This window comes from Sciurus vulgaris (genome assembly GCF_902686455.1).
Source record: "Sciurus vulgaris genome assembly, chromosome: 5".
Classification (NCBI taxonomy): domain Eukaryota; kingdom Metazoa; phylum Chordata; class Mammalia; order Rodentia; family Sciuridae; genus Sciurus; species Sciurus vulgaris.
Window position 1 is genome coordinate 18,222,630 of NC_136465.1, and position 19,735 is coordinate 18,242,364.

General features: G+C 35.9%; 1 pseudogene across 1 annotated transcript; it reads left to right on the forward strand.

The window, feature by feature from the left end:
- Positions 1-15,465: 15,465 nt before the first annotated feature.
- LOC306661022 (inorganic pyrophosphatase 2, mitochondrial-like) lies at positions 15,466-16,268 on the forward strand (annotated as a pseudogene). The gene has a single exon. The product of its transcript is annotated as an inorganic pyrophosphatase 2, mitochondrial-like (transcript).
- The last annotated feature ends 3,467 nt before the right edge of the window (positions 16,269-19,735 follow it).

A 19,735-nucleotide genomic window follows, 5' to 3' on the forward strand; every position in this document is an offset into this window, starting at 1 on the left:
CATTTTTTCATATATCTGTTGATTGCTTGTAGATCTTCTGTGAAGTGTCTGTTCATTTCCTTAGCCCATTTGTTGATTGGATTATTTGTATTCTTGCTGTAGAGTTTTTTGAGTTCTTTATAGATTCTGGAAATTAGCGCTCTATCTGAAGTATGAGTGGCAAAGATATTCTCCCACTCTGTAGGCTCTCTCTTCACATTGCTGATAGTTCCCTTTGCTGAGATAAATCCTTTTAGTTTGAATCTATCCCAGTTATTGATTCTTGCTTTTATTTCTTGTGCTATGGGAGTCCTGTTAAGGAAGTCTGGTCCTAAGCCAATATGATGGAGATTTGGGCCTACTTTTTTTATCCCTGGTACCATTAAAACAAAACAAAACAAAACAAAACAAAACAAAACAAAACAAAATGTAAAGAAAAGAAAAAGAAAAAAGACTGTGAGGATGGGGAGAAAAAGAACAGACCCTTTGCTATCTAGCCTCTATATTTATCAAGAAAATCACCTTCATGCTGAAATCAAACAAACACCTGCCCCTGCCTCATACACACCCAAGTCCCACAAAACCACAATAATACAAGAACAAAAGCACAACAAACAACAGAGAAACTTCTGTTTTCCCAAATTGTCTAGGGGAAGGGCACAGTCAATGTGCATCAGAGTCCATGTTGCATCGCTTGGCAGAATACTCAAACTTCAGAGGAAGAGAGCTCTGCTAATTCTTGGTTGATGAACTTGGGCAAATTGCCTAATCGTCTGAACTCCTGGCTTCCTTAGTCATAAAATATGAAAGTAATATCTACCTCCCAGGTTGTGAAAATTAAGTCAGATGGTAAGCAGAGCTGCTAGGTCACAGTTTGTAATTAATAAACATCTGGCTTCTGACAATCCAAGTGAGAATTAGACTATCTCTTGCCTCAAGAAAGATATGCAGGTGAGGGACATGGCTTCCCTCTGGTTGGTCCATGTCTGAGCACCTCCAGAATGGCTGTACTGGTTTCTGGTGCTTTGGCCCAATCCAGAATGAATCCTTATCATTCCAACAAGATCAGGAAGCAGTGGGGGTGGATTTGTGAATTTTCAAAAGTTCTAAATAGGGAACCAAGAGGGCTAATTTACAGCCCTCTTTCTGCCACTTTCCAACACCACGCATGCATTGAAGTTGATTCAGCAATGTACTTGATGCATGAGTTTGCCCGTGACCACATGGATCATCAAATCAAAAAATGGATGAAGACAAAAGCCGAGAAACACTAGAATAGAGAAACAGATTTTGTTATATTACTGCATCAGAGTATGGAACAATCCGGAACATGAAAAATTAGATCTATAGGATCAACGAGTTCAAATTTCATAATAGACTTTCAAATACCAGAGGCAAGAGGACTACGGAGAGTTAAGTCCTTTCAGTATGTGATCACAAACGGATTTTTAGAAGGGACTGTACAAATTTAAAACCCCTGAACAATAGGTGAGGGTATCATTGCTCCGCATCTGCAAAAGCCCTTTGTAAGATTTGGGACACGGATCATTATTCGTTGTGCATGAAGCAAACATCTTCCAGTTTGAAGCTTGTCATTTCACTCCCATTATGTTGTCTTGACAAACACAAGTACTTAGGTTTAATGAGCTCATTTATTAATCTTTTGCTATTCGTACTTTGGGTGAACAAAGAATAATGGATTTTTCTTTGTTATTCAATGCATAATAATTACTGTCATTATTCTTTTTCAGCGCCAAAATTTATCAAATTTGTCAAGTGTGAGCTCTGGCCAAGCAAATCTTGTGTGGTCTTTGTTTGACAATCTTATGTATGAAAAATAATATCTGTGTGGTTTCAATTTGTGTATTTCTTATTCGGAATAAAGCTGAAGTTCTTTTCACTTATTTAAAGGCGGTTTGTATTCTTTTCCTATCACCCATCTGCTCATGTTTTCATCTCCTTTGTGAATAGGGTTTATGATCTTTTTCTTCCTGATTGTTAAGAATCCTTACTAGATCAAGGAGATTAACCCTCCATCTGCAAGTTGTAAATTGCAAAAATTTCCCCATTTTGTCATTTGCTTTTTACTTTGCCTGTAGTTTTTGTTTTGCTCTGTTTACTTAATGCCACTAGCAAATGCTTTCTTATTTCACAAAGTTGGATTTATCGATCTTATGTTGCTTCTGTGCTTTGGTTCAGAAGGCACTTTGCATTCTAGGTCCTTAAGAGCTCATATTGGGGTGAGTTATGAATCAGGTTCTCACCTTTCCTCCAAATGACTACCAGCTCTATTAACACTATTTTCTTAAAAGCGTATTTTTTCCAGGGTTTGAAGATGCTTCCTTCGTAATAAACAAAAGGCCCTCTGAGTACCTAGGTCAACTTCTGCTTCTCCACAACATTATATGGATCTATCAATTTATGTCCATTAGATAATATTTTAAATATGGAAGACTTCAGTGTGTTTTAATAACTGGCCTTAGTGATAATGGTATCCTTGTATGTCTGGTTTTCCATATGAGCTTTAGAATAACATTGCCTAACTTCAGGAAAAGAACTTAAACTTGTTGGGGGACATATATCATACATACCTATGTATATACAGATATGTGTATATGTATTTGTACATAATTGTGTGTATATAATAAACACACACATATAGACACATATTTATAAATGAATATCTTCACATTTTTCACGCCTACATTTGTATTTCTCATGTGTTTTATTTGAGGGGGGTACCAGGGATTGAACTCAGAGGCATTCAACCACTGAGCCACATCCCCAGCCCTATTTTGTATTTTATTTAGAGACAGGGTCTCACTGAGTTGCTTAGTGCCTCACTTTTGCTGAGGCTGGCTTTGAACGCGTGATCCTCCTTCTTCAGCCTCCCGAGCCTCTGGCATTACAGGTGAGTACCCCCACGCCCAGCCCTTCATGTGTGTTTTAAAGTACTCTTTGCACAGCTTTCACTTCTAAATATTTTTGCCATAGAATTTTGTCCTTCTGTTACTATTGTAAATGCAACTTTCTCTTCTATTTTGTGTATTTTAAATAGCTACCATTAACATATATGAATGCTATTAAAAATTATATGTTAACTTCATACCTAGATTTCTTACATTATTTTATCATTTGTATAAACTTTAACATTAATCCTGTTGAGCTTTTTCAGATATAGAATCCTGTTTTTCCACAAATATGAATATTTTCATTTTTCTTAGTCCGTTCCCTAAGCCACCAGGCATTGTCTCCTGCATTGATCAGCACCTTCAATATAGTAGCCAAGATTAATGGAGAAAGCTAATATGGCTTCTTTGTTCCTTTCTTTAGAAGGAGTGTGTTTTATTTTTTTCCTATCAGTTTATTTTAATGCTTGAGGTACATCATTTTAAGGAATTATCCATCTGTTGCTATAAATGAGTGTTATTACCAGAAAAAGGGGCTGGTTTTGGTAAAGAGATTTTTCTGCCTCTGTGGAGATGATCATATAACTTTTTCATTATATGTCTTAATACAACAAGATCTACTAATGCAATTCTTTAAAAAATTTTTTTTAAGTTGTAGATGGACCCAATACCTTCATTTTATTTTTTCTAATAAAATATAATTAGTTATATTAATATAATTAGTTATATGTGACAGCAGAACACATTTCAATTCATTGTCCACAAATGGAGAACAACTTTTCATTTTTCTGGTTGTACATGATGTAGAGTCATATCATTTGTGTGCTCATATATGTACCTGGGGTGATGATGGCAATCTCATTCCACCATCTTTCCCACTCCCATGCTCCCTTCCCTCCCCACACTCCCCTCTACCCCTTCCAAATTTCTTCTGTTTGTCTCTTGCCCCCTACCCCATTATGGATCAGCATCCACATATCAGAGAAAACATTTGACCTTTGGTTCTTTAGGATTGGCTTATTTCAGTTAGCATATTTTCCAACTCCAACCATTTACCTGCAAATACCTTAATTTTATGCTCCTTTAAGGCTGAATAATATTCTATTGTGTATATATACCACAGTTTCTTTATCCATTTATCTATTGAAAGGCATCTAGGTTGGTTCCATAGCTTAGCTGTTATGAATTGAGCTGCTGTAAACATTGATGTGACTTCATCACTGTAGTATGCTGATTTTTAAGTCCTTTGGGTATAGACCAAGGACTGGGATAGCTGGGTCACATGCGGTTCCATTCCAAGTTTTCTAAGAAATCTCCCTACCGCTTTCCAGAGTGGTTGTGCTAGTTTGCAGTCCCACCAGCAATGTATGAGTGTACCTTTATCCCTACATCCTGCCAACACTTTATTGTTGCTTGTATTCTTTTTTTTTTTTTTTTTTTTTTTGCAGTACTGGGGATCGAACTCAGGGCCTTGTGATCGCGAGGCAAGCACTCTACCAGCTAAGCTATCTCCCCAGTCCATGTTGCTTGTATTCTTGATCATTGATATTCTCTGACTGGAGTGAGATGAATCTTACAATGGTTTTGATTTGCATTTCTCTAATTACTAAAGATGTTGAATATTTTTTCATATACTTGTTGATTGATTATTTATCTTCATCTGTGAAGTGTCTACTCAGCTCCTGAACCCATTCACTGATTGGGTTATTTGTTCTTTTGGTGTTAAGTTTATTAATTTTATGTATATACCCTGGAAATTAGTGCTCTATCTGATGTGCTGTGGTAAAGATTTCTTTTCCACTCTGTAGGTGCTCTCTTTACATTATTGATTGTTTCCTTTGCTAAGAAGAAGCTTTTTAGTTTGAATCCATCCCATTTATTGATTCTTGATTTTATTTCTTGTGCTTTAGGCATCATGTTAGGGAAGTCAGGCCCTAAGCAGATTTTTTTTTTCAGTTTTATTTTTTATTAGAGCTTTATGGTACACATAGTAGTTGGCTTCATCCTGGTAAACGCATACATGTATTGAAACCAATTTCAGGTCATGATCCCCCTCTTCCCTCTCCCACTCTCCTTCCTCTATTCTCCTTCCTTCATTCATCTATTAATTTATATTTGTTTGATTCTTTTTGTTATTCTATCCTTCCCTCCCTCTTTCCTTTATTTTACTCTAGTTTCTGCATGTGAGAGAAAACATTTGGCCTCTGAGTTGCTAATTTCACTTAGCATGATAGTCTCCATTTTCATCCATTTACTGGCTATGTCCATAATTTCATCCTTTTTTATGACTGAGTAGAAGTCAATTTCTTTTTGTTCCCCCCCCTCCCACCCCTCTTTTCCCTCTATACAGTCCTTTCTTCCTCCATTCTTACCACCCTCCTTATCCCTAACCCTAAACCTAACCCTAACCCCTCCTACTCCCCCCATATGTCCTCATCCGCTTATCGGCGAGATCATTCGTCCTTTAGTTTTTTGAGATTGTCTTATCTCACTTAGCATGATATCCTCCAATTTCATCCATTTGCCTGCGAATGCCATAATTTTGTCATTCCTCATGGCGGAGTAATATTCCATTGTATATATATATGTCACAGTTTCTTTATCCATTCATCAACTGAAGGGCATCTGGGTTGGTCCCACAATCTGGCTATAGTGAATTCAGCAGCTATGAACATTGATGTGGCTGTATCTCTGTAGTATGCTGATTTTAAGTCCTTTGGGTATAGGCCAAGGAATGGGATAGCTGGGTCAAATGGTGGTTCCATTCCAAGCTTTCTGAGGAATCTCCATACATTGCTGGTGGGGTTGCAAACTAGTGCACCCTAAGCAGATTTGACGAAGATTTGGGCCTACTTTTTCTTCTGTTAAGCGCAGGGTCTCTGGTCTAGTGCCTAAGTCCTTGATTCACTTTGAGTTGAGTTTTGTGCAGGGTGAGAGACAGGGGTTTAATTTCATTTTGCTGCATATGGATTTCCAGTTTTCTCAGCACCATTTGTCAAAGAGGCTATCTTTTCTTCAATTTATGTTTTTGGCAACTTTGTCTAGTATGCATTTATGTGGGTTTGTCTCTGTATTTTCTATTCTGTACTATTGGTCTATGTGTCTGCTTTGGTGCCAATACCATGCCATTTCTGTTACTGTGGTATAGTTTAAGGTGCAGTACTGTGATGTCTCCTGCTTCACTTTTCTTGCTAAGGATTGCTTTGGCTATTCTAGGTCTCTTATTTTTCCAAATGAATTTAATAATTGCCTTTTCTATTTCTCTGAGGAAAGACATTGGGATTTTAATAGGGATTGCATTAAATCTGTATAACGCTTTTGGTGGCATGGCCATTTTGACAATACAAATTTGTCTATCCAAGAACGTGGGAGCTCTTTCTATCTTCTAAGGTCTTCTTCAATTTCCTTCTTTAGTGTTCTGTAGTTTTCACTGTAGAGGTCTTTCATTTCTTTTGTTAGTTTGATTCCCAAGTATTTATTTATTTATTTATTTATTTTTGAGGCTATGGTGATAAGGTAGTTTTCTTAATTTCACTTTCTGCGGGTTCATCACTGATGTATAGAAATACAAAACATTTATGGGTGATGATTTTATATCCTGCTACTTTGCTGAATTCATTTATGAGTTCTATAAGTTTTCTGGTGAAATTTTTTGGATCCTCTAAATATAGAATCATGTCATTGGCAAATAATGATAGTTTGAGTTCTTCATTTCCTATTTATACTCCTTTAATTTCTTTCCTCTGGCTACAGTTTCAAGGACTATGTGGAATAGAAGTGTGAAAAAGGGCATCCCTGTCTTGTTCCAGTTGTTAGAGGGAATTCTTTTGATTTATTTCTTTAGAATGATGTTGACCTTGAGCTTATTATAGATAGCTTTTACAATGTTGAGGTATGTTCCTATTATCCCTAGTTTTTCTAGTGTTTTGGACATAAGAGGTGCTATATTTTGTCAAGTGCCTTTTTTGCATCTATTGATAGAATCATATGATTCTTGTCTTTAAATCTATTGATGTGATGAATTACACTTATTGATTTCTGTATGTTGAACCAACCTTGCATCCCTGGGATGAATCCCACTTGATCATGGTGCAGTATCTTTTTAATATGTTTTTGTATGTGATTTGCCAGAATTTTATTGAGAATTCTTGCATGTATGTTCATCAGGGATATTGGTTTGAAATTTTCTTTCCTTGATGTGTCTTTATCTGGTTTTGTTATCAGAGTGATTTTAGCCTCATAGAATGAGTTTGGAAGGGTTCCCTCCTTTTCTATTTTATGGAATAATTTGAGGAGTATTAGTATTAATTCTTCTTTGAAGGTCTTACAGAACTTAGCTAAGAATTTTTCTGATCCTGGGTTTTTCTTAGTTGGTAGACTTTTGATGGCATCTTCTATTTCATTGCTAGAAATTTATCTGTTTAAATTGTGAGGGTCCTCCTGATTCAGTTTGGGTAGTTCATATGTCTCTAGAAATTTGTTGATGTCTTTGAGATTTTCTATTTTTTTGGAGTACAAATTTTCAAAATAGTTTCTAATTATTTTTTGTATTTCAATAGAGTCTGTCATGATATTTTCTTTTTCACACAAATTTTAGTAATTTGCGTTTTCTCTCTCCTCTTCATTAGTGTGGCTAGGAGTTTATCAATTTTATTTATTTTCTTCAAAGAACCAACGTTTTGTTTTGTCAGTTTTTTTCAATTGTTTCTTTTGTTTCAATTTAATTTATTTCAGCTCTGATTTTAATTATTTCCTGTCTTCTACTGCTTTTGATGTTGATTTCTTCTTCTTTTTCTATGGCTTTTAGATGTAATGTTAGGTCATTTATTGACTTGTTATCGTTTTAATGAATGAGCTTAATGCAATGAAATTTACTCTTAGCACTGCCTTCAGAGAGTTTCAGAGATTTTGATATGTTGTATTGGTGTTCTTATTTACCTCTAAGAATTCTTTAATCTCCTCCCTGATGTCTTCTGTTATCCATGTGTCATTCAATAGTGTACTATTTAGTCCCCAGGTGTTGGAGTAGCTTCTATTTTTAATTTTATCATTGATTTCTAGTTCATTCCATTATGATCTGAGAGAATGCAAGAGGATCTCTCCTTTTTTTTGCATTTGCTAAGAGTTGCTTTGTGGCATAACATAAGCTATCCATGTGCTGCTGAGAAAAAAGTGTATTCACTTGTTGATGGATGGAATATTCTATATATATCTGTAAAGTCTAAGTTATTGACTGTGTTATTGAGTCCTACAGTTTCTTTCAGTTTTTGTTTAGAAGATCTATCTGATGGTGAGAGAGGTATGTTAAAGTTACCCAGTATTATTGTGTTGTGATCTATTTTATTTCTGAAATCAAGAAGAGTTTGTTTGATGCTCCATTTTAGGGGGCATAAATATTTACAATTGTTATGTCTTGTTTATGTATGAGTCCCTTAAGCAGCATGAATTGTCCTTCTTTATCTCTTCTGATTACCTTTGTCTTGAAGTCCACTTCATCTGGTAGAGAATGGAAACCCCTGCATTTTTACATAGATCACAAGAGTGATATTTTTTTCCCATCCTTTCACTTTCAATCTATGGATGTCTTTTCCTATGAGATGGGTCACTTGAAGGCAGCACATTGTTGGGTCTTTTTTATTTTTTTAACCCAATCTGCCAGTCTATGTCTTTGGATTGATGAGTTCAGACCATTAACATTCAGGGTTATTATTGAGATATGATTTGTATTCTTGGTCATTTAGGTTTATTTTTGGTTTTTAACTTGTCTTGGTATCTCCTTTGATTGACTTTTCCTTTACTGTATTTCCTCCCCTTGCTGTCTTTCATTTTTTTTTTTTTTTCATTTTCTCCTCATGGAATATTTTGCTGATAATGTTCTGTAGTGCAGGTTTTCTAGTTGTAAATTCTTTTAGCTTTTGTTTATCATGGAAAGTTTTTATTTCATCATCAAATCTAAAGCTAATTTTGCTGGATTTATGATTCTTGGTTGGCATCCATTTTCTTTCAGAGCTTGTTATATGTTGTTCCTGGACCTCCTGGCTTTGAGGGTCTGAATTGGTTTCCCCCTATATGTAATCTGATACTTTTTTCTTGTAGCCTTTAAAATTCTATCTTTATTTTGTATGCCAGGCATTTTCATTATAATGCACCTTGGGGTGGATCTGTTGTGATTTTGTACATTTGATGTCCTATAAGACTCTTGTATTTGATTTTCCATTTCATTCTTCAGGTTTGTGAAATTTTCTCATATTATTTCATTGAAAATATTGTGCATTCCTTTGGTGTCTCTGTGCCCTCCTCTATCCTGCTAATTCTTAAGTTTGGTCTTTTCATGTTATCTCATTTTTCTTGGAGGTTTCATTCATTGTTTCTTACCATCCTACTGTGTGGAGTCAACTTTATTTTCAAGATTATACATTTGGTCTTCAATGCCTGAGGTTCTGTCTTCCAAGTGATATTGTCTGTTGGTGATGCTTTCTGTTGAGTTTTTAATTTGGTTTATTGTTTCCTTCCTTTCAAGGATTTTTTTTCCAGAATCCCTATCTCTTTATTGAAATGATCTTTTGCTTCCTGCATTTGCTCTCTTAACTCTTTATTGAAGTGATCTTTTGTTGCCTGTATTTGCTTCTCTTACATCATCACTTACTTCACAGATCATTTTAATTATGCATATTCTGAACTCCTTCTCTGACATTTCTTCTACTGTGCTTTCAATGGATTCTATTATTGTAGCATCTTAGTTTGTTTCAGGTGCTTTCTTGCCTTGTCTTTTTTATATTCTTCTTCATGTGTCTTCCCCTCTAGCAGTGTGGATCCGAGGTATGACATTTTCTGCCCTGTAGATTTACATTATCCCTTCAGGTTTCCAGTACCTTGTCTTTAAGGGGGAAACCAATATTAACAGCACCCAGTGCAAACAATATGCATCCTTAAATCAAATAGCCCCTATTAAGATGTTTACAGTTGTTGTCATAGTAAACAGAAATGATGTTTGATTATTATCTATAATATAAACAGTAGGTTTCAATAGAGTCTACAGTTTCTAATGGTGGACAAAGAGTGAAAGGAGGGTGGGAGTGTGATGTTTATGAGATAAGAGGTGAGAACATATAGACATATTAGATCTCAGAAAGAGTGAAAGAGGAATCAACAGAAATTGGCTGTTAGCAGGAGAGAAGAGAGAAAGGGATGGACTCTCAGGTGTAAATAAGCTTGCAGTGATGTTGGTGATGGTCTTCCAGGTCCTGGCTTTCATTCCTAGATGGAAGTGACCACATCCCTAGTTGGCAGTGATGGCAATGTCAAACTTGTAGGTACCTTGGTCTTGGGCTTCCAGGCATTGACAGGTGTCCCATAATGGAAGTGGCCCCAACTAAAGATGGTGGTGCTGGCAGCAGAAGTAACCCAAGATGGCCGCAGAGGTGTCCCAGGATGTAGGCAACTGCTTTCAGAGCTGGGGCTTCGAGGGTGGGACCTGTGGTGGCATTGGGTGCCCTGTTTGGATATGCAGTGCTGGGGTGGATGTTGTTGCAGCAGGCATCTGCCTTCAGGCTCTCTCTGTTGCCCTAAGGTGGAGGTTACCCCATGGGAGGGGCTATGGTAGTGGCTGAAGTGTCCCAAGATGGAGGGTCTGGGGAGTCATGTGTTGGTAAATGGGGAGCCACAGCGTGGTGGCTCTCCTCCATGCAGCAGGCTGGGGGGCATGCTCTCTTCTCTGCCCTTATTTATTTTTATGTGGTGCTGAGGGTCAAACCCAGGGCCTCACATGTGCTAGGGAAGTGCTGTACCACTGAGCCACAACCCTAGCTGCTTGCAGTTCTTAATATTGATTCATTCTTACAATCCTGAAATAAAACTCACTTAATTATAATGATTTTTTAATGTGTCATCAGATTCTCTTTACTAATTGTGTTTGTCAGGGTTTAATCAGTATGAGATGTTTTGTGTGTATGTGTGTGTCTACAAACATAGATAGGTAGATAGATAAGGAATAATCATGCAACTAGAGGATGGTTAAGCAAGTCTAAAGTATATAGGGTGGGCAGTCAAGATGGAAAAAGGCATGAGCTATTTAGAGTCAAGCTCAGGGAAGGATTAATCCTTCCGTTAAAGTACCTAGCTCATTAGGTCAGGTCCACCGAGCAAAATCTTCCTGTTCATTAGCACAAAGTCAACTGATTAGAAACTTAAATCACATAGGGAAAATTGTTTCTCAGCAATACTTATATTAGTATTTAACAGAATGAATAATAAATGTAGTTCACCTTTGAACAAATAGTAGATCAAATAGGCACTGCACTGATAATTCATTTCTGCAAAAAAGATTGTGATAAATGGAATGGAGACTATTATAATATGGAGAATGTTCAGACTGAGATCTGCAAGCATCTGAAAGGTGAGAGAATGGAATTTTCCTTCAGAAGGGCTAGAAACATGCCTAGAAAGAAAAGTGTATGCAGGAGTGGATGGCACATTTTAATGGGACACTTGATCAAGGCATGTCTTCCTTCTGTATTCCTATTTGTGTGTGATATGCATTTGTATGTGTTTGTGTTCCCTACTTTTCTTATTGGGTCAGCTGGTTGTTTATCTGTCTTGTTATTTTTTTCTAAGAGCCAGTCAACATTTTTACCATTTTTATTTCTACTATTTTCTGCTTTCTGTGTCTCTAATTTCCATATCATCCCTTAACATTTCCTTTCCTCTTCTCCATTTTAATTTACTCTCTAACTTTTCTAAATTTTTGAGTTGGGTATTTGGCTCATTTTGTCCAGTCTTAATTACAGTGATATGAGTATTTAAGACTATAAATTGTCCTCAGTTTTAATTCATTGACCTTTTTGCTATATAAACTCTGCAATTTCAGTTTATAGCTCCTTTTTCCTAAATGTTATTTAGTAATCATTTTGTTTTAAATTCCAGGATGTAATAATAGTTTGGAGATTGTTTTATATTTTTAACAAATTTAATTTTATTAAATTTTAATTATCAAATGTTCATCTATTACCTTTACTTGAAACTTAGCATGTTTTTATTTGTGAGCTGAGATTGGATCAGTTTTTATAATCACATGAGATTTGAAGAGAAGCAGTATTCTCTATTATTGAAGTAGAATAGTTTAATTATAATCATGACAATGATTAGTTTATTTGCCTCATTGATAAATTACAGAATTGTAACCACCACTTACTTGCTTTTACATCTACTTGATGTGACTTGGATTGAGAACACTTTGTTGAAGTCTAGCATTGCTATTTCTGCTCATTTCTTGCCTTTCCAGGGTGCCCGTGCTCAGAAAGCAGTCTTCTGTGATGTTCAGTGCACAGATATTCCTTCATATTTTCTTTATGAATTATGACTTTAGTGTTGTGCTGTTTCCCTTCTTGGTCTTGTTTTCTTTTTAGGTCTTAATTCAACTATATCCATAACAACATTACAGTACCTGAGGCCTATTGATACCACCATTTATTGGTGACAAATTCTGCTTCTTCAAATGTTGAAGTATAACATCAGAGAAGCATGCCTAGGCAAGCATATTATGCATGCTTTATTTAAAGGTAATCATACAGACTTCTCCTGGGAGGGAGAAGAGGGCCATGGCTGATGTTCTAGAATTCCAAGAAGTGAGCATGCCCTGCATCTTTTATAGATTTGAGTCTTCTTTTTTTTCCTATTCTCTCCCCACTTATCTCTCTCCTTCCTGCCTATGAGACTAGGCCCAGGAGATGCTGGTGAGATTGCAAAAAGGTGAGAAGCAGATGGGCAGGGGGAAGGGCCAAATGGAGTGATTCAGAAAGATTAGGGCCCAGAGGACATTAATAAGCTACAGCTTCTTGGGAGGGGCAGTTAGGCATGTAACCTTGGTGAGTAAAAGGGCCCCCAGAGACACTGACATTCCAAACTTCCAGGGAGTGGTCTCCAACTTCCCAAACTTAGATGGCCTTCATTCCTCCATTCGAACAGATTTCTTATTCTACACTCATTGCCTGTCCTCAATTCTGGCTTCATTATTGTTTGTATTTGTCTGATAAGTCTTTGCTTTTCCCTTTATTTGTGTTCTTCTGATTTATTCTGCCTCAGTATGTCTTTTATGTATAGCAGAGAGTAGGATTTGCATTGTTTGCCAACCTGGAAATAATTTTCATTAAATATGTAAGTTCGAATATAACCATTGATATATTTTATTCATATTTATGTTTTATTCTCAGTTTTTTCATTCATATTATACTTAATGTGGTTTTATTTCCATTATACATTTTCTCAGCTCTTTACCTTTAATTTTCGTGTTAAGAAGATTCATGTATTTGTTCTAGAGTTACCATTTATATAAATAGCTTTGTATAATGTTTAGTATTTTTTCTTTAATTTAGGTTTTTGCTATCCTGACTCCCAACTTTTCTCTGTACAAATGCATTCTACTCTCCTCTTTCCTTTTCTTTCCAATATTTTAGTTGTTTTATTTCCACTTTGTCATAGTCCATAATATTTGCATATTTTCCCACTCATATTCCTACCTTTATTATAATCTTAGGTTTGCTCTGAAGTATATAAGGTTCTCATATACAATCCTAATCATTTTTTGGATTGGTAAAATTTGTCATTTAGAGAATTCCTTAGGAAAGGTTTATCAGTACAGGGTTTATAACTCTGAAGTTTTGTTTGCATATTTGCACACAGTTTTTAAAGGTCTTGAAACATCAAGGAGGGCTTGGATTGATTTAAAATCCTTGAATCACATTTTCTTTGAATTTCTAGAAAACTTTCTCCATCTGTGTCTTGCTTTGCATGCTGTTAAGAAGAAATCTGAGTCAAATTGATTTTTCTTTCATGTAGAATAAATATAGTGTTTTTTATTTGATGCCCAGAAGATATTTTCTTTGTACTTAAAACTCCAAAGTTTCTTCAGTCTACTTCTCAAAACTGACCTCCCAGGCCAATTTGACAGGTACGTGGTAGGCATGGAAACTTAGGTCTCAATCCTGGAAACTTTTCTTGGATTATACCTTTAACTTTAGTTTTCTTTGCTTTTTGAGGAACTCTAATTGAGAAATAGAAAGTCCAGTGGTTCGTTTTCTAAATGCAGTATTTAGCTTTAAGTGTAAAATTCCTGAGTGTAAAAAGAAAACAGTCAAAGGGGAAATAGAACTAATGGTTACCAGTAGTTTACACCTGAGTGTGACTGATTCACAGTCCCTTGACCAACAGGAGGTGAGAAGGAAGAGCTGCCCTGACCAACAAAGATGAACCACTCATATACACTTACCCCAAGAAGGTCTTCCTTCCACAAGAGAACAAAGGGATGTGGGGACAACAAAAGGCACATTTCTTTACATAACCCAAGAGAAGACAAGTAAAACCGAGGTGATGCTCAGGAAGACTGTACACCCATAGTGCTCAGTCAATGAGGAACTGGGGGAAGTATCTTGCAAACTAGGGAATAAAATGCTGACTATAACTGCTCAGGAATGTCTGCTCACCCAGAAACCTGATTTTGTGAGCCTATCAATAAAAACCTTGTTTTCTTTATGCCTTTTGTCTCTCAGTCCATTCTTTGGATTTGGAGAAATGAGCTTGTTTTCATATCTAATTGTAGGTATTTTTAAATTTCTTTGATAATCTTCTACATCTATCATTTTATCACTAGTGATTTTCACCTTTTTAAAATTCTGCTTTTCTTCTTAGCTATTTTAATCATCTCTTCAATGACCCTTATTATACTTAGAGTCGAATATATTCTTCAGCCACCTCTCACTTCAGTATTCACTTTCTTTCAGTTGTGTTTACTTTTATGCTTTTAAAATTTTTATCCTGCCTTTGCAAGCACATTTTTTTAAAATATGTAATTCGTGTCGAAGTAATGAATTGTTACAGGTTTTGTTAGAGGAGATTGCTTCATGCTCTCGACTCTTGTGTTCTTGTGTGAGAAAATTTCAGGCAAGCTGCAAAACTTTGTAAAAGTGTAACAGACTTTATTAGATGGGAAAGGAGAAGGAAAAAAAGACACTGTGTTAGGGTTTAAATATGAGGAGCCTTCCAAAAGTTCATGTGAGACAATGCAAGGAAGTTTAGAGGTGAAATGATTGGGTCATGAGAACCTTAACACAATCAAGTGAATTAGTCTCCTGGTGTGATTAACTGGGTGGTGACTGAAGGCAGGTAGGGTATGACTTGAGGAGGTAGATCATAGGGGTGTGCCTTTGGGTTATATATTTTGACCCTGACAAATGGAGCCTCTCTCTGCTCCCTGGGTGCCATATTCCCAACCACTTTCTTCTGGCACATACTTCCGCCATGATGTTCTGCCTCACCTGGAGCCCTGAAGAATGGAGCTGGCCTTCTGTGGACTGAGACTTCTGAAACTGTGAGCCCCCAAATAAACTTTTCCTCCTCCAAAATTGTTCCTGCCAGGATTACCACATCTTCTTCAAGAATTTACCTGGTCACTACCTTTCCCCTTTTCAGGAAGGGGAATGTTCTGAAGGTGGACTCTAAAGAGGGACTGGCTGTGCAGTGGAAGTGTGTGTCATTCATACTCAGTTGGAGGAGATAGACAAACACAAAATCAATCAATCAGATAATGGAAAACAGAATTCCTACAAAGAAAGCAAGAAATGATGAATATGAGAATTCGTTTAATATGGTTTTAGAAGTACCTCAGTGGACAAATGCTAAAATGGAGATAGCCACCCAGGTACCATTGAATCTCATTAAGCAAGATGTAAAGGATGCTATGTTATGTGGCAAATATCATCCCTCACAAGGGTTATATACGGAATTATGGGCCCTCCCTCAACTGGGGAATAGCCCCATCAAAAAGATAAGAACACAAACTGCTGTGGAGACAATGATCCTATTGATGTTTGTGAAATAGGCTCAAAGCTTCTTTCTGGTAGAGAGGTTATTCATGTGAAGACCCCTGGAATTTTGGCTCTTATTGATGAGGGTGAAACAAATTGGAAATTAATTACTATCAATATGAATGATCCTGAAGCTTTAAAGTTTCATGATATTGATGATGCTAGGAAGTTCAAACCAGGTTACCTGGAAGCTATTCTTTATTGGTTGACATATTATAAGGTGCCAGATGGAAAACCAGAAAATAATTTTGCTCTTAGTGGAGAATTTAAAAACAAGGCTTTTGCCCTTGAAGTTATTAAATCTGTTCATGAATGATGGAAAGCAATGCTCATGAAGAAATATGATCAGAGGGACTATAAATTATACAAACACCAGGTATGTGACAGCCCTTTCCATTGCACTCCAGAGGAAGCAAGATCATTAGTTGAATCAGTCTTAAAATCTTCACCAAATAAAGAAAGTAATACAGACGAGCAAGTATGGGACTTTCTTGGCAAGTGATTAGAACGTCTGAAGTTCTGTCATTAAATTTCAACTTCTATGGGACTCCAAGACTCCTTTTCTGTTAGTGCAGGAGACAGACAGGTCTATGAACATTTGCTGACTTTCTTTTGAATCATCATTGTTTTAAAAATTCTTGAGATATTCAATATGGAAATAAACAATGAAATTTTTGAAAAAAAATTTCTTATCAGATCTTTTTGTCATAACAGGGGAAGAAAATGACTGAAACACACTGTTAAGGGAGAGAGTGAGTCCTCTCAGAAAGGAGAGTGAAGATGTGCCCATTTTGCGTCAAGAGTACTGCGCAGTTACCAACCACCTCTCAGTTTTCAACTAATGGTAGGACTATTTCAGATTTTCTTTTCTTTTTCTTCATTCCTTCCTTTTTTTATTTTTGGTGGTGGTACTAGAGCTTGAACCCAGGGCCTCACACATTTGAGACAAATGCTCTACCACTGAGCGACATCCCAGTCCTGCAGCAGATTTTGAAGCTCCTCCTGCACATGCACCCAGGGGAAACCCAAGGGGGATATTTTACTATTATAATGACATCCTAAAGATTTGAAAGCAACTCTAGTTCATGTTGGCCCATGCTGACTGGCTGGTAGGTTATTTTTATAGTTGGTGGTGTTTGCTTTTAATTATCTTTCTGAATCTGGGAATCTTTGGTCCATATAAAAGTCATAAAAGACCCTCCTTCAGGGTCTTCTTCTTGTTCTTCTTGTTTTTATTATCCTCAGGCAGAGGCATTTTCAATTTCTAAGCCCTGAGAGAAAAGCCCAGAGGATAACAGGCTGGTGTGGAGGAATATAGCATATACTATTATATGTGTGCAGGGCAAGGACAGAATGACTTTGGGTAAATTTCCTTTTCTTTCTTTTTTTTTTTCTAAAGAAAGCATGTTTGCGGCAGGGTTACGAGGGTCAGTCAATTCCTCTTGACTTCCGGTGCCTACTGCTTCTGTTTTCCTCCTATCAGTTTCACTTGTTTATTGGTTAGTATAGCAGGTAATAATTTTATCACCTGAAAATACCCCATTTTTACTATGAAATAACTTTACATGAAAAATATCCATATTGGCACTTCCATAATGCTCTAAAATTTATTTAAAATTTTAAAAAATTTCTAACATATTAAGGTTATTCTGGTTGTAATTGAGAACAGATTATAATTTTATCCCCAAGACAATTTCTTGTCTTTTGATTTTTATCATTAAAAAAATTAAAAGAAAAATGGATTATATCCAATCTGGGGCTTCTTTATAAATGCTAAATAGGAGAAATTCCATTTTATTTATTTATTTATTTATTTATTTATTTATTTATTTTAGTGAACAAACGTTCATGCATTTCTTTAGATTCTTATAATTTTATTAATTATTCATGATTTTAAAATAACAGAGAGCCCCAGTTCAGATTTTCATTTGCATTGGGGTTTTTCAATCTTATGTCAGTCTGCTATGCCTAATTGTTTAAGTTGGTAACAATCTATTCTGTTGAGCTTCTAATCCTTTAATTAATCACAAAGAAAGCTACAGAGCTTTCACCTGCAAATTGAGTTTTTATCTTATCATAAAAAATTATCTGGAAGCCATTATGCTTGGAATATAATTACTCTTAAATGAGTAAGATTCTAACAGTCAACTACTATTGTGAAGATTCAGATTATCTATGCTAATGTCATTTCTAGGCACTTTCAGAAACATAAAAGATTCCAAGAGATTAGTTTGAATATTTTTTCTCTTTTAATTATTTCCATTTATGAATAAAGGACTGATAGAATGTGAAAGAAAGAATTCATTTTAAAAAGAAATCAAAATAAACCATTCTCTCTTCTCACTGAAGTATGGTTTGAAGCAAAATAAACTATTATCTGGTAACAGCCAAAAAAGCAGAGGACAAATGAAAAAATCTTGGAATCAGGAAGGATTTTGAAGTATTTGTTTAATGAGGATTCTTTTTTTTTTTTTTTTTCAACAGCAAAATAATGGTCCATGCATTTACATGCATGTTGCTTATATATTATCAGTAGATAGGATGAAAGCAGCTTGGTGATACATATGTATCTATGTATGTATGTGTATATGTATCCAATAGTCTGAGTAGGTGGAAAGTATATATCTTCAAGAGAGAAGAAATGTAATATTATTCATAAGAATGCTATCCTAATACATTTCTTTTTTTAAAGTATATCCTAATTTTAGAGGGTTGGCTTGATAAACCTGAGTTACCATTCATTAAGTTTAGCAAACAGAACAATAATAAATAGAGTTCACTAACTTTGAATTAGTAACTTTAGTGCCATTATGTATTCTACATAGTTAAAATTTCTGAAGAAAAATTCTATTCATTGATAGTTGATAAGCACACATTTTAAAGTAGTATACATTTTTAAACAATAATACAAAAATATGAGTGAAAGGAAAAGTATGAAATCAGGTAATCCATAATTTTCAGTGGAAGAAATTCTAAAACTCTAGTTAGTTTTCAACACATTTCTGGAAGAGGCATTTATATCCTCAAATTTCATCAACTAATGTCCACTTAAACAAATGTATTAGAAAAAGAAACTTATAAGTTCTAGATTATCCTGCATAAACAACCTGAGGCCCATCACAATAAATTATATATTTAATCTATTTCAGTCATCTTTGCACAAAAGGAATCCATATGGGACCCAGATACAACAAAATAATTGAAAATGCCACTTACAATCATTGCTTGCATTGTTGTTTATTTAGTGTTTTCAGGGAACTAAAAACAAAAAAGTTGACATCTGTAGGACACTGATTATATTAAATAGCCTCATTATCTGTCCAGCTTCAAACTGGACATTAGTAAGTACTGCTGGCTGTTTCCACAAATGTATTTTAAAATAATAAATCTACCAGTTTATCTTTTATTTGATCATTCTTTTCTATTGTCCATATATTTTAAACCCATCATTTAAATGACATATATTTTAAAAGGTTTCATTCTAATTGATTTATCCTAGTAGTTACTTTATTATTTTTGTGTGTGTGGGTTGAAAAAAGTTGTGTCATTTTTCAACAATGGTTTCAGAAAAGCCAAACTAACTCTCTCATCTGTAACTGGAAAAAAGAAGAGAAAAATCAACAAGAAAAACAAGATAAAGAAGAAGTGGAGGAAGAGGAAGTGGAGGAAGGGGAGGAAGAAGAAATGGAGGAAGAGGAGGGAGAGGAAGGGGAGGAAGAGGAAGTGGAGGAAGGGGAGGGAGAGGAAAGGGAGGAAGAGGAAATGGAGGAAGAGGAGGGAGAAGAAATGGAGGAAGGGGAGGGAGAGGAAGGGGAGGAAGAGGAAATGGAGGAAGAGGAGGGAGAAGAAGGGGAGGAAGAGGAAGGGGAGGAAGAGGAAGTGGAGGAAGGGGAGGGAGAGGAAGTGGAGGAAGGGGAGGGAGAAGAAGGGGAGGAAGAGGAAGCAGAGGGAGAGGAAGGGGAGGAGGGAGAAACTAAAGCTGAACTTTCC